This window comes from Tiliqua scincoides, chromosome 4 (assembly GCF_035046505.1).
Source record: "Tiliqua scincoides isolate rTilSci1 chromosome 4, rTilSci1.hap2, whole genome shotgun sequence".
NCBI lineage: Eukaryota > Metazoa > Chordata > Lepidosauria > Squamata > Scincidae > Tiliqua > Tiliqua scincoides.
The window spans coordinates 195,662,353-195,680,171 of record NC_089824.1 but is presented as its reverse complement, the minus strand read 5'-3'; the positions used below and the strand labels follow the sequence as shown (position 1 = coordinate 195,680,171).

The 17,819-nt window shown below is 44.0% G+C and overlaps 1 protein-coding gene and 1 pseudogene across 1 annotated transcript in view; one reads left to right on the top strand and one right to left on the bottom strand.

Moving 5' to 3' along the window:
- Nucleotides 1–17,819, top strand: part of PTPRT (protein tyrosine phosphatase receptor type T) — a 556,684-nt gene that overhangs the window by 288,037 nt on the left and 250,828 nt on the right. The window lies entirely within an intron of this gene.
- Nucleotides 14,624–14,743, bottom strand: LOC136650399 (5S ribosomal RNA; annotated as a pseudogene).

Sequence of the window (17,819 nt, the reverse complement as noted above, 5' to 3'; positions counted from 1 at the left end):
ATGCAAGGTTCGGTTATTTGAATACAAAATAGAACTTGCAGAAGTAGATGGAAATTGTCTTCAATTTGTATTCAAATACAAAAGGAAAACTGTTGAAATACAAGAAGAAAATAAGCACGGCACTAACAAATATGCATTGCAAACAAGCCCAAACGTATTCATGTTTAGCAAGGGAGATTTCATAGTTTGTTTATGGTACCTACCATACCAGGGCAATTACATTGCAACTAACAGCTCACTCTCAAGTATTTGTTCTGTGATCTTCTGCATGTAATTGAAAACGCCACCAGCATACCAGCTGTTTTCTCCTCAATTTATATGAAAGTGTAAATGTCTCTGGGAAGCCCATAAGCTAGGGATGGAGGCATACCTCCCCCCTGTGGGGATAGCACACATTCTTTGGACTAGTAAGAAGGGCAAAAATCTGAGGTATAAATAATGCCTGGAAAGTTCTAGGTTTCCCCCTTAACTACCAGGGATTAGGCCAATGACCTCATAATAATTCATCTTTTTACTTTCACAGGGAAGCATCCTTCCATGTTGCTTCATGGCTTGTGATTCTCTTTGGTAGCATTTCAAGCATGTGTAGACATCCTGTGTAAGAAATGTCTGTGTGCCTGCTGCAAAATCCGTAGTGCAATGGTTCTCAAACCGGTGGGTCATGACCCACCAGCTGAAGAACCACTGCCCCTTTCCCTGTAAGGGGTGGGGCAGGGGGAAGGTAGCGATGCAATCCCCAGGATTCGCAGGATTGTGAGGCTGCGATTGAAGAGGGGGCTTTTTTAAACTTCTCACATGCTGCCAGGATTTGAGGGGTGCAGGGAGCCCAGCGGAGCCCTCTGCAGGGCTCCCTGGGGCTTGTAGAAAGTAAAAAAAAGTGATCATAACCCACAACTGAAAGGAAATGTCCTCCTCCTTATTTTTATTATATGCAAGCTGTGCTGGGTCAAATGCAGGGCTGTCATTCCTATACCTGTCATGTCAAGTTGTAAGAACTGGTTGCAATGGCATTTTCTCCTCTTGCTTTTTTTTCATAATGAACATCACAAAGGTTTGGGCGTGTACAAACGTGAGCATTGCTAATGCAAGGCACTAAGAACTGTCTCGAAAGCTAATGCAGTCAACCTCTTAAACTAGCTGTACCCGACGATGCTCGTATTTATAACAGCCTTATAATTTAAAGCCTTGTATGTAAGGCTTCAAAGGGACTCTCTCACTGGATCAAGCCTAAAGTGCTGACTACCTCTCCGGCAAGCATCCATAATTGACACGGCTAAGAATCGTGTGCGTTTGCTCTCCCACTGGGCTTGAGTACGGTGACAAATGTCGAATTGAGTTTTAAACAGAACGGTTCCAACATTGTCATTATTTCTTAATGCGAATAGCAGGCTTTGAGCACTGCTTCGCGCCTCTCTCTTCTCTCTGTATGCAAAAAGCAAACCTAAATTTACGGAATGATCAGCTTGGAAATGCCACAATGCCATCTCACGTAAAAACTGGCATTTCAGCGGATGGAGTTCAGTAAGGCTGATTTAGAATTATTCCTACCTTGCTATTAATTTCCTTTTACAAAGGAGAAACTAGCAGATATGCCCGTGGCTGCTGGTGCCACATGTGGCTTTCATTTTTCAGAACTCTCTCTTAAGCAGCAAGGTTTGTCATATCTCAGATAGGGGAATTGACACTGAGAAAAGCATTAGCTCTGCAGTTAATTATTTTTTAGGTCTACCCCCCTTTTTTAACCCATCCCTTTCTTTCCATTCTGGAGCTACTGTCAATACAAGAGATCCATGTATCTTCAACCTCTGTTTCCTGCAGATCAAACCTATTTCCCTTTTGGGAGGGAAGAGGAAAGCTCATTCATCTGTATCATTAAGCCACCAGCTTTGCATATTTTTGGTAACGTCGTTGGTGCTGACAATGTGACCCCTGTTCTTGCAGGAAACTGGCCCTGGTTTGCAGTCTTCTCACGAATACTGACAGCAAGCTTTTGCCGTGTGTCAGTGCATGTTTTTGTCTTATCACATTTGGTCAGGGCAAAAATTGATTAATCTATAACAGTAATTGAAATGTTTAATTCAGAGCACACAGTAGCAAAATTTTCTGTAATAAGAGCAATATTTCCTGCATCCCATTTAGCGTAATCATTTCCCATTTCTTCCAAGAAGCCTGCTGATTGCTGCCCAGCATGGTTCCCTGGGCAAAATGGGCCCATGTTGCTTTATAGCCTACAGGTTTTAGCCAGGATGCATGTGCTGTTTTGGCACAGCTTGTCCAGAAAAAGTGAAAAAAAATTTTGCAGAAGGTTAAATAATGCCTGGGCATTCAGGCAGAGGTATATATTGATATGTTGCTTAGCAATTCTAGGTATAAATAGAATAAAAAAATCAATTCCAGAAGCATTGTGAATTCTGTATTACATAGCACAATAGGTATCATGCTATACTTTCGAAAAACATTTTGTTCTGCAAATGTCGTCAGTGGTGAACAATGTAGTAGCCTTGATATGGGTGCATAAAGGACATTTGTGCCAGCGAATAGCTGGTGCAGATCCAAATAGGCCAATTCAGGAAACAGAGGCTGACCTGGAAGAGAACTCCAGGAGTGCCTCAACCTGTGAGATGTAGCATGCTCTCTGGTGGAATGGTTGAATTGGGAAGAGAATTGTTTGAGTGAACTGGGCTGTGAAGACAGTGGGCCTGCTGTTTTTGTGGATTCAGGACCCACATATTTCACTATCTGTCGGTTCCAAATCCATGGGGTCAGCCCCACATGGACTCTCCAGAGAGTGTTCTGAGGCCTGTGGAGGCCACACAGGGTCTTCATGGACCTCAGAACGCCTTCCAGGGTCTTTGGGAGGCCTCAGAAAGTCACTTCTGGTTTTATGGAGATACCAGGTGTGATGTTTAAAGGCCTTCAGAGGTCGGGGGGGCGGGCTTCTTAACGCAGCCTTCCAGGCCCTCAGAACTTCCTCTGGAGGCGATGGGAGCACAGCTCCCATTGCCTCAGGAGGATTAGAAGGCCCAGACCCAAGAATTTCAACATTCATGAGTTTTGGTATCCATGGGGGTTCCTGCCACTTAACCTCCATGGATAATGTGGGTCCATAAGAACATAAGAACAGCCCCACTGGTTCAGGCCATAGGCCCATCTAGTTCAGCTTCCTGTATCTCACAGCAGCCCACCAAATGCCCCAGGGAGCACAGCAGATAACATGAGACCTTATCCTGGTGCCCTCCCTTGCATCTGGCATTCTGACATAACCCATTTCTAAAATCAGGAGGTTGCGCATTCACATCATGGCTTGTACCCCGTAATGGATTTTTCCTCCAGAAACTTGCCTAATCCCCTTTTAAAGGTGTCTAGGCCAGATGCCATCACCACATTCTGTGGCAAGGAGTTCCACAGACCAACCACACACTGAGTAAAGAAATATTTTCTACCTGTATACTTAAAAAAAAACATATATAGTGGTAATCTATTTCTCTCCCATGATAAAATCAAGCTTCACATAACATTCAATCAAATAGCTAAATGGGATGATGATTGAAACTCCATTAACATTTCCCTCAAAAGTTTCTCAGTTTCAGGTAACTCAATTGCCATTGAAGTTCAGCTTGAGGGAAAAGAGAAGGTTTTTGTTTGGACAAAACATCCAAGACACTTGAAGAACGTTTTGATAAGGCTAGGAAATAAGTGTGTATGGAGGGGGTGTGCCTAGACACTCTGAAAAATTAGTGTGTGGAGTGAACAAATAGAAAAACCAATTTTCTTTCCAAGTATTTGAACTCAGGGTCATCCAATGAAAATAACAGGCAGCAGTCTTAAGGATGTTTGATCATACAATGTATACAATTTATTACTAAAAAGGTTTTATTACTACTCTTTTTTAACAGTGATAAATGTGTGGGAAAATAATTTTCATCTTGTAGTTGTACTAGTTGGAACAATAACATATATTTTGAGACAATAGATTCTTGGCTATCAAATGTTGGTAGATGCCACCATTGTTTTTATCCTGGTTGGCCACTCTCAGAGACAGTATGGTAATCCTGTATGGTAATCAGTATGGTAATAAACCCCTGCTAATTGGGTAAGAGGCACTTTTTCAAGTGGGTGCTCCTTTTTTTTAGGAGGGGGAGAGTAACTGGCCCACCTCACCCCAGCACTGTCTGTTCTAGTGGCTGTCTGCTGGTGTTCTTTTTGCATCTTTTTAGATTGTGAGCCCTTTTGGGATAGGGAGCCATTTAGTTATTTGATTTTTCTCTGTAAACCGCTTTGTGAACTTTTAGTTGAAAAGCAGTATATAAATACTGTTAATAATAATCATCATCATCATCATCATCATCATCATAAGGAACAAGGTTTGTATGGTCCACTATAAGTCTTTCATTAAGGCTTATGAAGATTTTTCTGGCTCTTTTTCATAGAATCATAGAGTTAGAAATCTCTACAAGGTCATCTAGACCTGCCTGTAGCAAGAAATTCTCTTGGAGCATTTCCAACAGGTACTTGTTGAGCCTTGCTTGAAGATCACCAGTGAGAGAGAATCCACCACCTTCCTCGGCAATCTGTTCCACTGCCAAACCATTTTACTATCAAGAATTTTAGACATCCTGATGTCCAACCAGAATCTTCTTTCTTGCAGTTTGTACACGTTTGATCTAGTTCTACTCTCGGAGGCAGTTCAGAACAAATTTGTTCCTTCTTCTGTATGACAGTCCTTCAGGTATTTGGAGAGAGTTTTCAACATAAAGACTGAGTGCGAAGCTTGTAAAACAACTGTGCCAAATGTGAATAGTGGATTTGATTTCAGGTGATTTCATAGTTTATTTAGCAGCCTCAATTCCATCCTATGAGGGAAGATTTCTGCTTGGATACTTCAGATTCTTTAGTGCTTCTTTGTTGATTTTCAGATGTTCTTTTCTTTCTGCAGTCATGCTTTTGAGCTCTGTTCAGCTGTGCATAGCACGAAAAGCATTCAACGTGAAATGTGCACATATATTCAAATGCAACTTTCTTATAGTAAAGGTGTGGGAAATGAGGAAAATGATAGGTAGCACCAAGTATGTGGTAATCGACCATGGTATCCTTCTGGGCCGATTGGCCGAGTTGGGAGTTGGAGGCACTGTTTTGCGGTGGTTCCGCTTCCTACTTGGAAGGTCGGTCCCAGATGGTGGTGCTGGGGGATAACTGTTCGACACCCTGGCCTTTGAGGTGTGGGGTGCCGTAGGGTTCAATTCTGTCCCCCATGCTATTTAATATCTACATGAAACCGCTTGGAGAGGTCATCCGGAGGTTTGGAGTGGGGTGTCATCAATATGCTGATGACACCCAGCTCTATCTCTCCTTTCCTCCAGACTCCAGGGTAGTGGAGGGCCTGGAGCGCTGTCTGGAAGCAGTGAGGATCTGGATGGGGGCTAACAAGTTGAAATTAAATCCGGATAAGACAGAGGCTCTCCTGGTTCGGAAATCCTCAATGCAGGTGCTGGACTATCGGCTTGCTCTGAATGGGGTTGCACTCCCCCTGAAGGAGAGGTCCGCAGCTTGGGGGTCCACCTGGACTCGCAGCTGCTCCTGGATTCCCAGGTGATGGTTGTGGCTATGGGGGCCTTCGCTCAGCTTTGGCTGGTGCGCCAGCTGCGGCCGTACTTGGATCGTGCAGACCTGGCCATGGTGATCCATGCTACGGTGACATCGAGGTTAGATTATTGTAACGTGCTTTATATGGGGCTGCCCCTGAAGACGGTTCGAAAACTGCAATTAGTGCAGAATGCGGCGGCCCGTGTGGTCACTGGAGCTAGGCGGTTTAGGCGGTTTGACTCAGTCGGTCCGCTTCTCCGGGGACTACATTGGCTGCCCATTCATTTCCAGGCCCAATTCAAGGTGCTGGTTTTGACCTTTAAAGCCCTATACTGCTCTGGGACAGGGTATCTTCGAGATTGCTTACTTCCACACAATCTGGCTCGTCCTCTTAGGTCATCAGAGAAGGCCTTTTTACAAGTGCCGCTGCCTAAGGAGGTATGTGGGGCGGCGGCAAGAAATAGGGCCTTCTCAGTAGTGGCACCAACGTTATGGAACTCCCTTCCCCTCGATTTGAGAATGGCTCCCTCTCTTGAGACTTTTCGGCGAGGCCTGAAGACCCTTCTGTTTAAACAAGCCTTTTGAGCATGGCTTTTTAACATCTTTTTTACATCTTTTAGTATTTTTTACAGGCCTGATTCCTCTACGATCTGCTGCATTATGCTCTTTTTATCTGACTTTTTATCTGACTACTGTTTTATGGTATCTGTTAATGTGTTTTTAATATGTTTTTATCTGTTTGTTAAATTATGTTTTAATCTGTTTTTAACATGTTGTAAGCCGCCCTGGGTCCCTTTAGGGAGAAGGGCGGGGTATAAATAAAGTTTTTTATTATTATTATTATTATTATTATTATTATTATTATTATTATTTATTAATACCCTTTTGCATTTTTTTTAAATGAGCATGTGAATAGGGTGCTCACTCCTTAAGAATGGTAACAGCCATGTAACGGGTCATGAAAAGACATTCATGTGCCAACTCAGTCTATGTTTGCATTGACATTCCTGCCATCATGTATATATGTGCTGGTGTGTGTTGGTTGAGTGTGATCAGGGCTAGGTCAGTGTGTTGACAAAATTGTTGGTTGAAGTACTTCTGTATTGTCCCTTTTCTACCATGAGTGTGAGGTTTTTGCTATGCAATTTTGATTGATAAACCATTCAGATGTTCAAAAAGCTTGACAGTGCTATCTATCCATCATTCTCACCAGGCATCTTTAGGGCATCATTATTATTTCCAATCTACCAAGGTTTGTGTAAGGTCATTCAACAAGAATGAGGGACAGCTGGGTTTAGAGCCAAGAAAAAGAAGCATACACTTACACTTACATTCTCTCTCTCTCTCATGCGCACGCGCACACGCACCCGCGCACACGTACACACGCACGCACACACATACACACGCACGCACACACACACACCCGCACACACACTTGGTCACTGAGTGACTACTCAGAAAAAAGTAATGAAATTCATAACCAGTGTTTGGTTTTACTGCAGCAGTTCTCATTGCCTACAACAGTGGTTCTCAAACTGGTGGGTCACGACCCACCAGTTCGTGTAATGCTTCCCCCGTCCCTTTAAGGGGCAGGGGAAGGGGAGGGAGGCAGCGATGCGATCCCCAGGATCGCGTCACTAAGGGAGGCAAGGGGGATGCTTTGTACTTACTTTCAGAAGGCTGGTCTGCAGCAGGCTACAGAGGCGCAGGAAGCCCTGCGCAGCCCTGCACAGCGCTCCCCGAGGCTTGAAACTTTCACTAAAAGTGGGTGCAAAGCACTTCCATTTTGCAGGAGGTGCTTTGTGCCCGCTTTTAGTGAACGTTCTAATCCTCAGGGAGGGCTGTGCAGGGCTTCCTGCGCCTCTGTAGTCTGCTGCAGCCCTGCCTTCTGAAAGAGCAAAGCACGCCCCCTCGCCCCCTTAGCGAAGCGATCCTGGGGATCATGTCGCTGCCCTGGCCCCTCCCCCGCTAGAACTTACTGAGGGAGTAAAGCTCCCTCAAAGTTTGAGAACCACTGGCCTACAAGACAAACACTTTTAAATATGAACAATAGCTTACTTATTGGTTGTGGTGGTCACTGCAGTAACAAAAGTAAGCAAGGTTTCTCTAGGTTTGGAACCTTGACTTGGGTGATTTGGAAGTTCACTTTCTCTTCAGTTGACCAAAGTAGAGTTGAGGCATGGAACATCTGTTGCATAAATCATGCTGTGGACTTTACACTACAGTGATCCCTGCTCAGCCCCTCAAAATGTTCTGGGAAAGTTTCATGAAGCAGTTGATCCACAGATCTCCTTATAGCACCTTGTCCTATCGAAAGGTTTTCCCCCGTCTGGACTTAGACCTATTCAGTTTCAGGAAGGTTGGTGCATTGTAATGTGCCATCAGAACATGATGCAGAATCTTTTGAAGTTGCACATTCTGAGTCCATCTTTTCCTTTCCAAATACGCTGCTATAACGTCTAAAATTCTAAATCTAATGAGAAGCTGGGCTCACCATATGTGTGGGGATACTTTTTTGGAGAACAAGGAGATAGGAGCAGACAGCATTCATGCACCTGGTTGAGCCACACCTCTGTGTAACTCCTACAGAGTCAACAAGAACTGTTAGGGTAGGGCTTGAAGTTGAATGGACAGGGAACTTCTTTCCTCTGGTAAGCTCCTTTGTCTATTGGTGACAAACCCAAGTGTCGGTCGGTGTACAATAAATCACATATTAAATCATATATTTGTACTACATTTTACTCAGTAGAGCATCACATACATTGATGGGCCTTTGTGATAATAGTATTTGCCCATTATCTGCTCATAGCTTGACTTTCATCTACTTTTTTCTCCTCTCATTTCTGTGTCAAAACCCCATTAGTCAATTGATCCTAGAAATGTGATTGTCACTTCCAAAGCATAACATTTGCAAATGTATTACTAATGGACTTTAAATGTGCCCTTGCCTGTTCTAATGTATTTTACACATAAATACATGAGAAGGAGCATTTGTGCCAGAGTATTCTTTGTTGTCTCCTGTCTCCCATAAACCACATTTATGATGAAATCCCAGTTGGTTTCATATTCCTTTAAAAAGTATATATTTGTTTACGCCTCCCCCCCCCCCTTTTAAATGGGTGAAAGATGTGTGTCTTTTCAAGGAACTGTTTAACCAATCTAATGGAAAGGCCTTGGACAATATTTAGAAGTGGCTAGATAAGGACTTACCAATGAAACATCTCTGATTCAATTGATTGATATAGATGCAAGTCAGGCTCATTGAGTAGCTCTCCAGCATGCTCCTTGCCAGGGTTCCTAATGGACTGAATATCAGAGATGCCTTGTGGATGCATACTAGATGAGCCATGCTACCTGCTGACATACAATAAATTTCACAGCATATACTCCACAAGAGCAGGGAGTACACTATACTATAAATCCTACACTATGAATAATGATGATGATGATGATCTTGTATTGAGCTCTCTGTATGTGTGAAATTCTTCACATGTATTAACGTTGTTCCTACAGTCTTGCAAGGTGAAGAAGTATTATCTCCATATTGCAACTAGGGTGCTGAGGCTATGAAAGGGACTGGCGTGCCTTAAGGCTACCTGGTGAGTTCATGGCAGAAGCAAGATTCAATCCAGGAGAGACCTGATTCACAACTCAGCCTAATAACTACCACATCACACCAGCTCTTGTAGATACACAAAAGATTATGACTTACCAATTACCTTAAAACAAACAAAGTTTCTTCCCTTGTGAGTTTGAGACTCTCCAGCCCTTGGCCCAGATGTGTGTGTGTGTGGGGGGCTCCTCCCTTGTTGTAACCACAGTATTTAGGCATTCCTTATCCAGAATTCCAAAATACGGAATATTCTGAAATACAAAACATTTTTTGAGTGTAAACATGACTTTTAAACTTTTTTTTAAATTATAGTTTTATTTTAAAAGATCCAAGATTGAAACATACAAACTCACTAGGTTAGAAATACAAAGTAGAAATGAATGAAAATAAAAATTAAAAGGAAAAAAGAAAGAAAAAAAAATGATATTGAGAGTTGTGTGGCAGGTGCAGAGTTCTCGATCTACTTGGTTCTACCACAAAATCCTTTAATGAATTTGTTATCACATCTTAAAAGTCTGATAATTATTTTAAAATGCATTTTCAACAAGAAAATTGTCTTCTCATCAAATCTGTAATTCATTTGGTCCATTTTCCCCTTCGCACACAGGAAATCCATGAAGACTTTTAAAATTGTCTTGCCTAAAAAAATAAAATCACAAACTATGTTTCATGCACAAACTTTGTTTCATGCAAAAATTATTTAAAATATTGTATAAAATTACTTCCAGGCTATGTGTTTAAGGGGTGAATGAAACATATGAATTTTGTGTTTAGACTTGAGCCCCATTCCCAAGATATCTCATTAAGGGCGCAATCCAAACCTGATCTGGAGCAGGCAAGCTGGGAGGCTTGTGCTGCATCCAACGCAGTTTCGTTGGCTGCAGCGGCTCAGCCAGGGGCAAGGGGAAGCTCTTCCCCTTACCCCTGGCTAAGGGCTGCTTGCCCCAATGGGTCTCCTCGGATCTGTACCACCTCTGGAGGTGGCGCAAGACCGAGGAGAGTGAAGCAACTTGAAGACACTCCGTTCTCTGCAGGGACAGAGGTTGGGACTGGCATAACTGCCGGGTCCTAGCCCCGCCCCCAGCTCCCCGTGCAACTGCCCCCGGGGCCGCCCATCGCCTGCCCTCCCCCCACCCAGAAACGCCCCCTTCCGCCTCCTCCTCACCCCTCACACCTACTGTTGCTGCTTGTGTTGCCGCAGGCAGCGGCGAGGAAGCTGCCGCAGAGGCTTCTGCCGGCCAACGTGGCTTCCTCCTGTGGAGGTGCAAACATGCGTTATGGCACGTTTGTGACCCTCCTGGGGGATTTATGCCGGCCTATGTGCTGGTTAGGATTGTGCCCCAAGTATATGTAAGTATTCTGAAATACAGAAAAATCCAATATCCAAAATGCTTTTGGTTCCAAGCAGTTCAGAGAAGGGATGCCCAACCTGTACTGCCATGATGGACATTACCCATTCATCCATGGAAGGATACTGCTTCCTGGCCTGGAGAGCCTTCCCCTGTTACATTAGTTTTGAGAAGAGAGGGGCTTATATAGCACCTACTTCCTCTACTCTCCCCAGGACTGCTACTGTCATTGGGCTACTATCTCTTATAGTTGTGAAGACTGAGCCCTCAGCCTTGTATCCTATTGCTACTGCCTCCTCACTGGCATTGATTGAACCCATTTTACTGGGTCCTGCCTTATGGGCATGTGCAGCTCCACCCCCTTTTCAACCCAGAACCCACTACCCTGGTTTCCCTGTTGCCCCAGTTTCAAGGACAACTGACTTGGGAAAGGCATAAGTAGTCTTAGGACCTTCCTGGGGCCCTCCTACTGGCTGCAGTGTTAGCTGGGGGATTAGTGATGGTTGGGTAACTGTACACTCCTCAATTACCTAGGATTCTAGGTGATTGTGGCGTGGGGCTCACTAGCCATATTTGGGGAGGATGGCTCTCCGAGGGGGTAGCTTGGTGGGCACAAGAATGGGGGCTTCTGTGGAAACACCTCAACACTATGTGTTAGGTGTGTCACCTGAGGTGGCCATTTCCACCTGTGAGGAATCTGGCCGCACAATGAAACCAGCCTCACAGTACTACAGTACTGAGTGGAAATGTAAGGTTGTTAAGGATACAGTTAAATCAGCTCCATAGCATGGAAGATCACTGCAAAAAGCCAGCTCTCACTCTGGATAGCAAATGTGTGATGATATTACAACTGATCCCATGCAAATCTTGGTGAGCTGAACCACCTTTGCTCTCTTCCTAATGCAGAATCAAATGTATATATTGAGCACTTTTTCACACTCTCTACTCCAGTGGTGCCTCAAAAACATTTGGTAGATGGCATGTGCTATTGTTTCATAACATGCAGATTAAATCATCAACACGTTAGAACTAACATAAGAACATAAGAACGGCCCCACTGGATCAGGCCAAGGGCCCATCTAGTCCAGCTTCCTGTATGTCACAGTGGCCCACCAAATGCCCCAGGGAGCTCACAAGACAACAGACACAACCAGTGGCCTGGTACCCTCCCCACATCTGGCAATCAGAGGCAGCCTGCCTCTAAAATTAGCATTGCAGATTATAGGGACACCAAGAAACATATTTCCATTCATGAACTTAAAGTTGTAAAACAATACAACTGCTGTGATTTTTCATGTTAATGTGAATTTTTAGGGTGGATCAGTCTTGCTTTCTCAAAACATAGAAACCAGATATGATTTTTTTTTTAAGTCAAGGGAATCAAAATCTATATTCATTGTTGTCCTGACGATGAGTGGGTCATAGTATCATTAATATTGCTGCAGGTGAGTATGTTTGACAATGTATGCCTTGTTTCAAGTGGGAGACTAAATTAATTGTTTGCAGCAGCAACAATTAGAAAGCAATTAGCTTGATTGAGGAGACGTCATAGGTCAAGTGGTTTTTGTAGTTTGTATTTGAGACTTAGTGTGGGCTTTCATGTGCTTGAAACATGCTGCTGTCAGCAAAGTTTGCTGTTGTTTTATCTAGTTATCCCACCTAAAAAGATCAGGAGCCAATGAAAGTGGGAATTCAACCTGGAACTGCATTGTATGTAGGGATGGAGCAGAGATCCACCCCATCCATAAGAACATAAGAACAGCCCCACTGGATCAGGCCATAGGCCCATCTAGTCCAGCTTCCTGTATCTCACAGCGGCCCACCAAATGCCCCAGGGAGCACACCAGATAACAAGAGACCTCATCCTGGTGTCCTCCCTTGCATCTGGCATTCTGACTTAACCCATTTCTAAAATCAGGAGGTTGCGCATACACATCATGGCTTGTACCCCATAATGGATTTTTCCTCCAGAAACTTTTCCAATCCCCTTTTAAAGGCGTCTAGGCTAGATGCCAGCACCACATCCTGTGGCAAGGAATTCCACAGACCGACCACACGCTGAGTAAAGAAATATTTTCTTTTGTCTGTCCTAACCCGCCCAACACTCAATTTTAGTGGATGTCCCCTGGTTCTGGTATTATGTGAGAGTGTAAAGAGCATCTCCCTATCCACTCTGTCCATCCCCTGCATGATTTTGTATGTCTCAATCATGTCCCCCCTCAGGCGTCTCCTCATAGCATTTCATTTGTTGGAAGTTACACAATTCACCTAGTCAAGGCTTTAACACTTCTGTACTGTAGACCAGTGGTTCTCAAACCTTTTAGCACTGGGACTCACTTTTTAGAATGACAATCTGTTAGCACCTACCAGAAGTGATGTCATTAACTTGGAAGTGATGTCATGGTTGGAAGTGACATCAGCAAGCAGGAAAATTTTCAACACCCTAATATGAAAAAATTAGTAAATTAAAATTTACAATAAGTTTAAAAAATTTATTTAAAACAAAGAAACCTCCTACCCTCTCAAGCAGTTGCTGATATGTTTAAAAAAAATTCCCCAAACATCCCAAAGGCTGCAATCCTATCCACAGTTACTCGGGAGTAAACCCCATTGACTATCATTGTTTAAAGCATATACATAGTAGCCTGTTAAAAGTACAGAGCTGGAACATTTCTCCAAATTCAGTCACATATCATGGTAGCATCAAGTCTAATATATTAAAAATGAAATACACATTGAAATGAATGGGAACTGAAATTGGCTCACAACCCACCTAGTGGGTCCTGACCCACAGTTTGAGAAACACTGCCTAGCAGGGCCTGAGAAAACTTAAAACTGGCTTGAAAGTACCAGGCCTTTCAAGCTTCCCAGCCTCAGGTGACTGTGGGTGAAGCTGGGATGGGTCCATTCACAAGGGGAGAGGCCGCTGACAGTTGCATGAGCTAGGGAAGGGCTTTAATGAGGCAAGGAAATGTGGCTCAGTTGAGCTGGGGAGCTTTTTCAAGCAGAATTTGCTTGGGTTTGCAGAGGGGTGACAACGTCCTGAGCTCTCGCATTCAGTGAATTTGATCCCTTGTGGGGACTTTAGCTGAAACTGCAGAGTTCCTCCAGGCTTGTGCTTTTAGAGTTCACATGGGGATTTACACCCCCCTTTCAGCAAAGGCTGTGGAACTCCTTGGGACATATTCTTTAGGGTTTGCCTGGGAATTTCTCTGTGCTAGGCTAGGAAGCTGCTCCTCCTGCGGTGAAAAAACCTCAAAAGCGTCAAAGTTTTGCATAGGTTACCTATCTTTTTAATGAAAACTCCTACCCTGTTGGGGGGGACAGGACAACTTTCAGTATGAAAAACTGAAACTGATTAACATTTAGCTTAGTTCTAAAAGTAGTGTCTAGAAACAAATGAAGAGTTGAGACTCCTCTCTCTTCCGTATATGAAATGATCCAAAATTGTCTGAGGGGAAGAGCTTCTGCTCTTTCCTTTTTCTTGTCTGCATGTGTTTAACTTTCTTATTGGAAAAAAATAAATAGCCATTCACTTATAGGTTAAACGTAAGTGGTTGCTATAGAGCAGAAAAGATACAGAAGAGAAGAAGAAAACAAAAAAGAAATCTTAAATAGGAAAGGAGGCATGTAGTGATGCAGGATAAGATAAGTGAGATGTAGGAAAATTATGTGGGTTTCACAGAGATACCTGGGGATAGGAAATTGGGGGTCGTACAGTCCAGTCCTACCAAACTCTTCATGCAGTGATGAAGCTGCATCAACATGGCATCCACTGCATCCCAAGGGAGATTTTTATTACTATTTTTGCCTCCAGAAGCCTCTTCAGGGCAAGATAACATTTGTTCCCTTTCCCTGGGGAAGGCCTCTGCTAGCCTGGTTGGTCTACTTGGACCTGTGTCAGCCAAATCACTGGAACAAGTCCACAAGAACCCATGAAAGTGGATTGAACCCAGCAAGGGGGTGAGGATTCAGCGGATGCCACTGCTGCCAAACCTGCCACCTTCCTAGACCTGATCTGCCTCATAACTGTCACCAGAATGGTTGGCAACCTTCAGTCTCAAAAGACTATGGTATAAGCCTACAGCACCCGGTATTCCCAGGTGGTCTCCCATCTAAGTACTAACCAGGCCTGTCCCTGCTTAGCTTCTGAGATCAGACGAGATCAGGCATGTGCAGGGTAACAATTGCTGGAGTTGCCTTCTCATTCTGTCCAACTCTGCCTTGTTCCACCCCTTCCTGCTCACCCAGATAGTCCTATCTGGAGCAGCAGCCAGTCACTGACCATTGCCTCATGGGGCAGGCTGCTTGCCTCTTGCAGAAGCGGCCAGCCCGCAAACACCGCAAGTTACATTTGCAACTGCCAGAAAGCAGATTACACTGCCACAACTCTCATTCCAGTGGTATAAATGGCACATAGGATTGGTCTGCTAGAGCAGGCGTCTCCAAACGTTTTGGCCAGAGGGCCGCATCAAATATCTGGCATGGTGTTGAGGGTCGGAAAAAAAATTTAAATATAAAATTTGTATAAATAAATTATAGATGGAACTTAGATGAGTGAATAAATGAATGAATGGGCTCATTCATTCAAACTCTCTGGCCCTTAGAACACCCTCCAGATGCAACCAGAGCACAGTTCTAGTCATGTTCGGCCAAGTGCGCCAGAGGCTTTCAGGGGACAAGAGGCTGGCTGCAGGCTGCATCTGGCCCCCGGACCGGGGTTTGGAGCCCCATTTGCTAGAGTGTAGGGAAGGAAAAGGTGGGAAGTTGGAGGGTCAGGATGGAAAGAACAGATAAATGTTCCTGCAGTTCAGGCCATGACTGTAGAACGAAGGGTGAAAGGCAAGGGCTGAGCCCCTCAGTGGACTGTGAAATCACATCACTTACATGGGGATCTAGTCTCTCTCACTAGGTAAAAACTCCTAACTGGTACAGCAGTTTCCTCACCCAGTTTTGGAGAACTAGATTTTGATGGTTGTGGTAACAGTTATGTGTATCCCTAATTTGCAGGCCTGAGGCTACATTCAGCACCCACTCCCCACCCTTGAGATTTGTGAAAAAATAAATTCACTGGCACAAAGAAGGAAATCCCAAACACTAAGCATGTCATCAACTTGACTGCACATAAGACAGATAAGGAAAGATAGCTGGAAATTTGTGTTTCTTTGGCAAGGTTGTGCCAAAGACCAAGATTATCAGTCTATATCTGCTGGACTGTCAGTGACACATTTCATGAACTGTAGGCAGGAGTGCCAAGACTGAACCAATCTCCTGATTAAAGGCAGGGTACAAAAGCAGAAAATAGGCTTGGAAGTGAGCCCTAAAATCAATGCAGTAGCCTTCATTAGTTGAGGGAGGAAAACAGGGCAAGAGAGCTAGAACTGCTTTTCCAGGAGGAAGGAACATACTGCAGTGTGGCCCATGAAGATGGCTGCCCAGCCCACAATGGCATGCATGGTGACTTTGATTGGACTTGGGAGAGAAGTAAGAAGCAAGAATAGAAAGTAAAATGGGGATGGGGGTTATCCTGGGTACGATGGTCCTTGAATTGTGTCTGGAATGGAGGTGGCTTAATGCAGCACCGGCAGGTCAAACACACAAATTCAGTGACAACTAAGGCAGACAAATGAGTGATGAAAAATGTGTAGGCTTGGTGACCCTGCTTTTTTATGCAATTTTTATCCCATAGGGGTCAGTAGGATCTTTTGTGATGTAAGCTCATCAAGGAAGTTTAGCTCTGGTCCTAAATGGTCCTACTTTTGTTCTTGCACCTGGTTGAAAGTATAGTAGCTAACTCAGGAGGCCAGTTGTGCCAGTAGCGTGGCTCCTTGACTGAGTTCTGCCATGCAGTTGGTGCAGCAAGATCCTTCTTTTGTGTTCCAAATGACTCTGTTTCTCCATGAGAAGTGACAGATCTTTACGTTGCCATCCAATTTCTCTAAATTCTCATCAAATTTCACTAAAAATGAATGTTGAGGTGAATTTGCTCAGGCAGAACATCGGCAAGACCTTCAATGAAAATGAGGGGGGAAAAGTTCTATAAGATCAGTAAAATACCTCAGTGGTTTTCCACTTCTGAGATTCCTATTTGCCAAGCATTCATGATACGCTGAACAGTAACTGCAGGATGTGAAACCACGGGATTTGTCAAGGCTGGTGTTAGCATAATGGAACTATATTGCATCCCTCACCATTTAAACTATTGAATGCACCTGAATATTTCAGAATTGAAGTGTATGAGAACACCTCAGAGGAAGGGCAACATCATCTTTGAGGGGGAAAAAATGTTCACAGGATGCTACTTTTTGGTCTGCGAAAGTTTGCTGTCTATTGTTTGTTTGTCATGAGCAGAGGAAAATCAAGAGCAGCAAGGCGGACAGCCATCTGGCCTTCAAAAGGACCCACAGCATTCTCTCCATGCGACACAGACATGCATCGCACACAATTCACACCACAGGTGAAGGCACTGCCAGCCTGCCAGGTCTTCCCTGTACAGAACAAATGGAGAAAGCATTTTACAAGCATCAGGAAGGGCTGCTCGACTGCATATGAACAATGGCACAGCTGTGGGGGAATCACTGAAGCCTTACAGTTTAAGCTTCTCCACATCTGTTCCGTAACCAAAAAAAAGAAAAGAAAAACAAAATGCCTCCAACAAACATTTTATCTGCGTCTTCTTTCTCCTGCTCTTTCTGCAGTGTAAAGCACTGACATTGTAAAACATCGCTGAGGGCTGTATTCATCTGAAAATGGGCCTATGAAGGAATTTTGCAGGACATGGCTGTTTCTGCGCTCGCTTTAGGTTTTGTCCTTTCCCTGGACAGCATCACTTTCTACATTTGAAGCTCAGAGCTTCAGTTAAAGCAGTGAGGAGGAAAACTAATCTTTTGTGCTTGCTTTTCTTCAGTGGCCTTGTCTCATATACTGATCCTAATGGGGTGGAAATGAGCTCAGCTGCCTAATTCTATTAAAAAAAACCCTGACTGTTATTTGCACATGGATGGTCATATGCTCGCTTGCAGCCTTGTTGCTATAATGCTGTAGAAAAATGGAGGAGAGCCTAAGACACACACAAATGGGGGTGGGGTAATTCCAAGGTACTCAGCCCCAAGATACTCAAACTCCTAAAAAGAGAAATGCAGAGCTCCTTCCATCCGGAAACTTGCATTATCTCCCCCAGATGCTCTGATTCTTAATTGCAGATAGGATAGGCTGTTTCACTGATGAGTTCTCACGTTGGACAGTGGATTCTGGAGGTTGGCCAGGGCCATTAA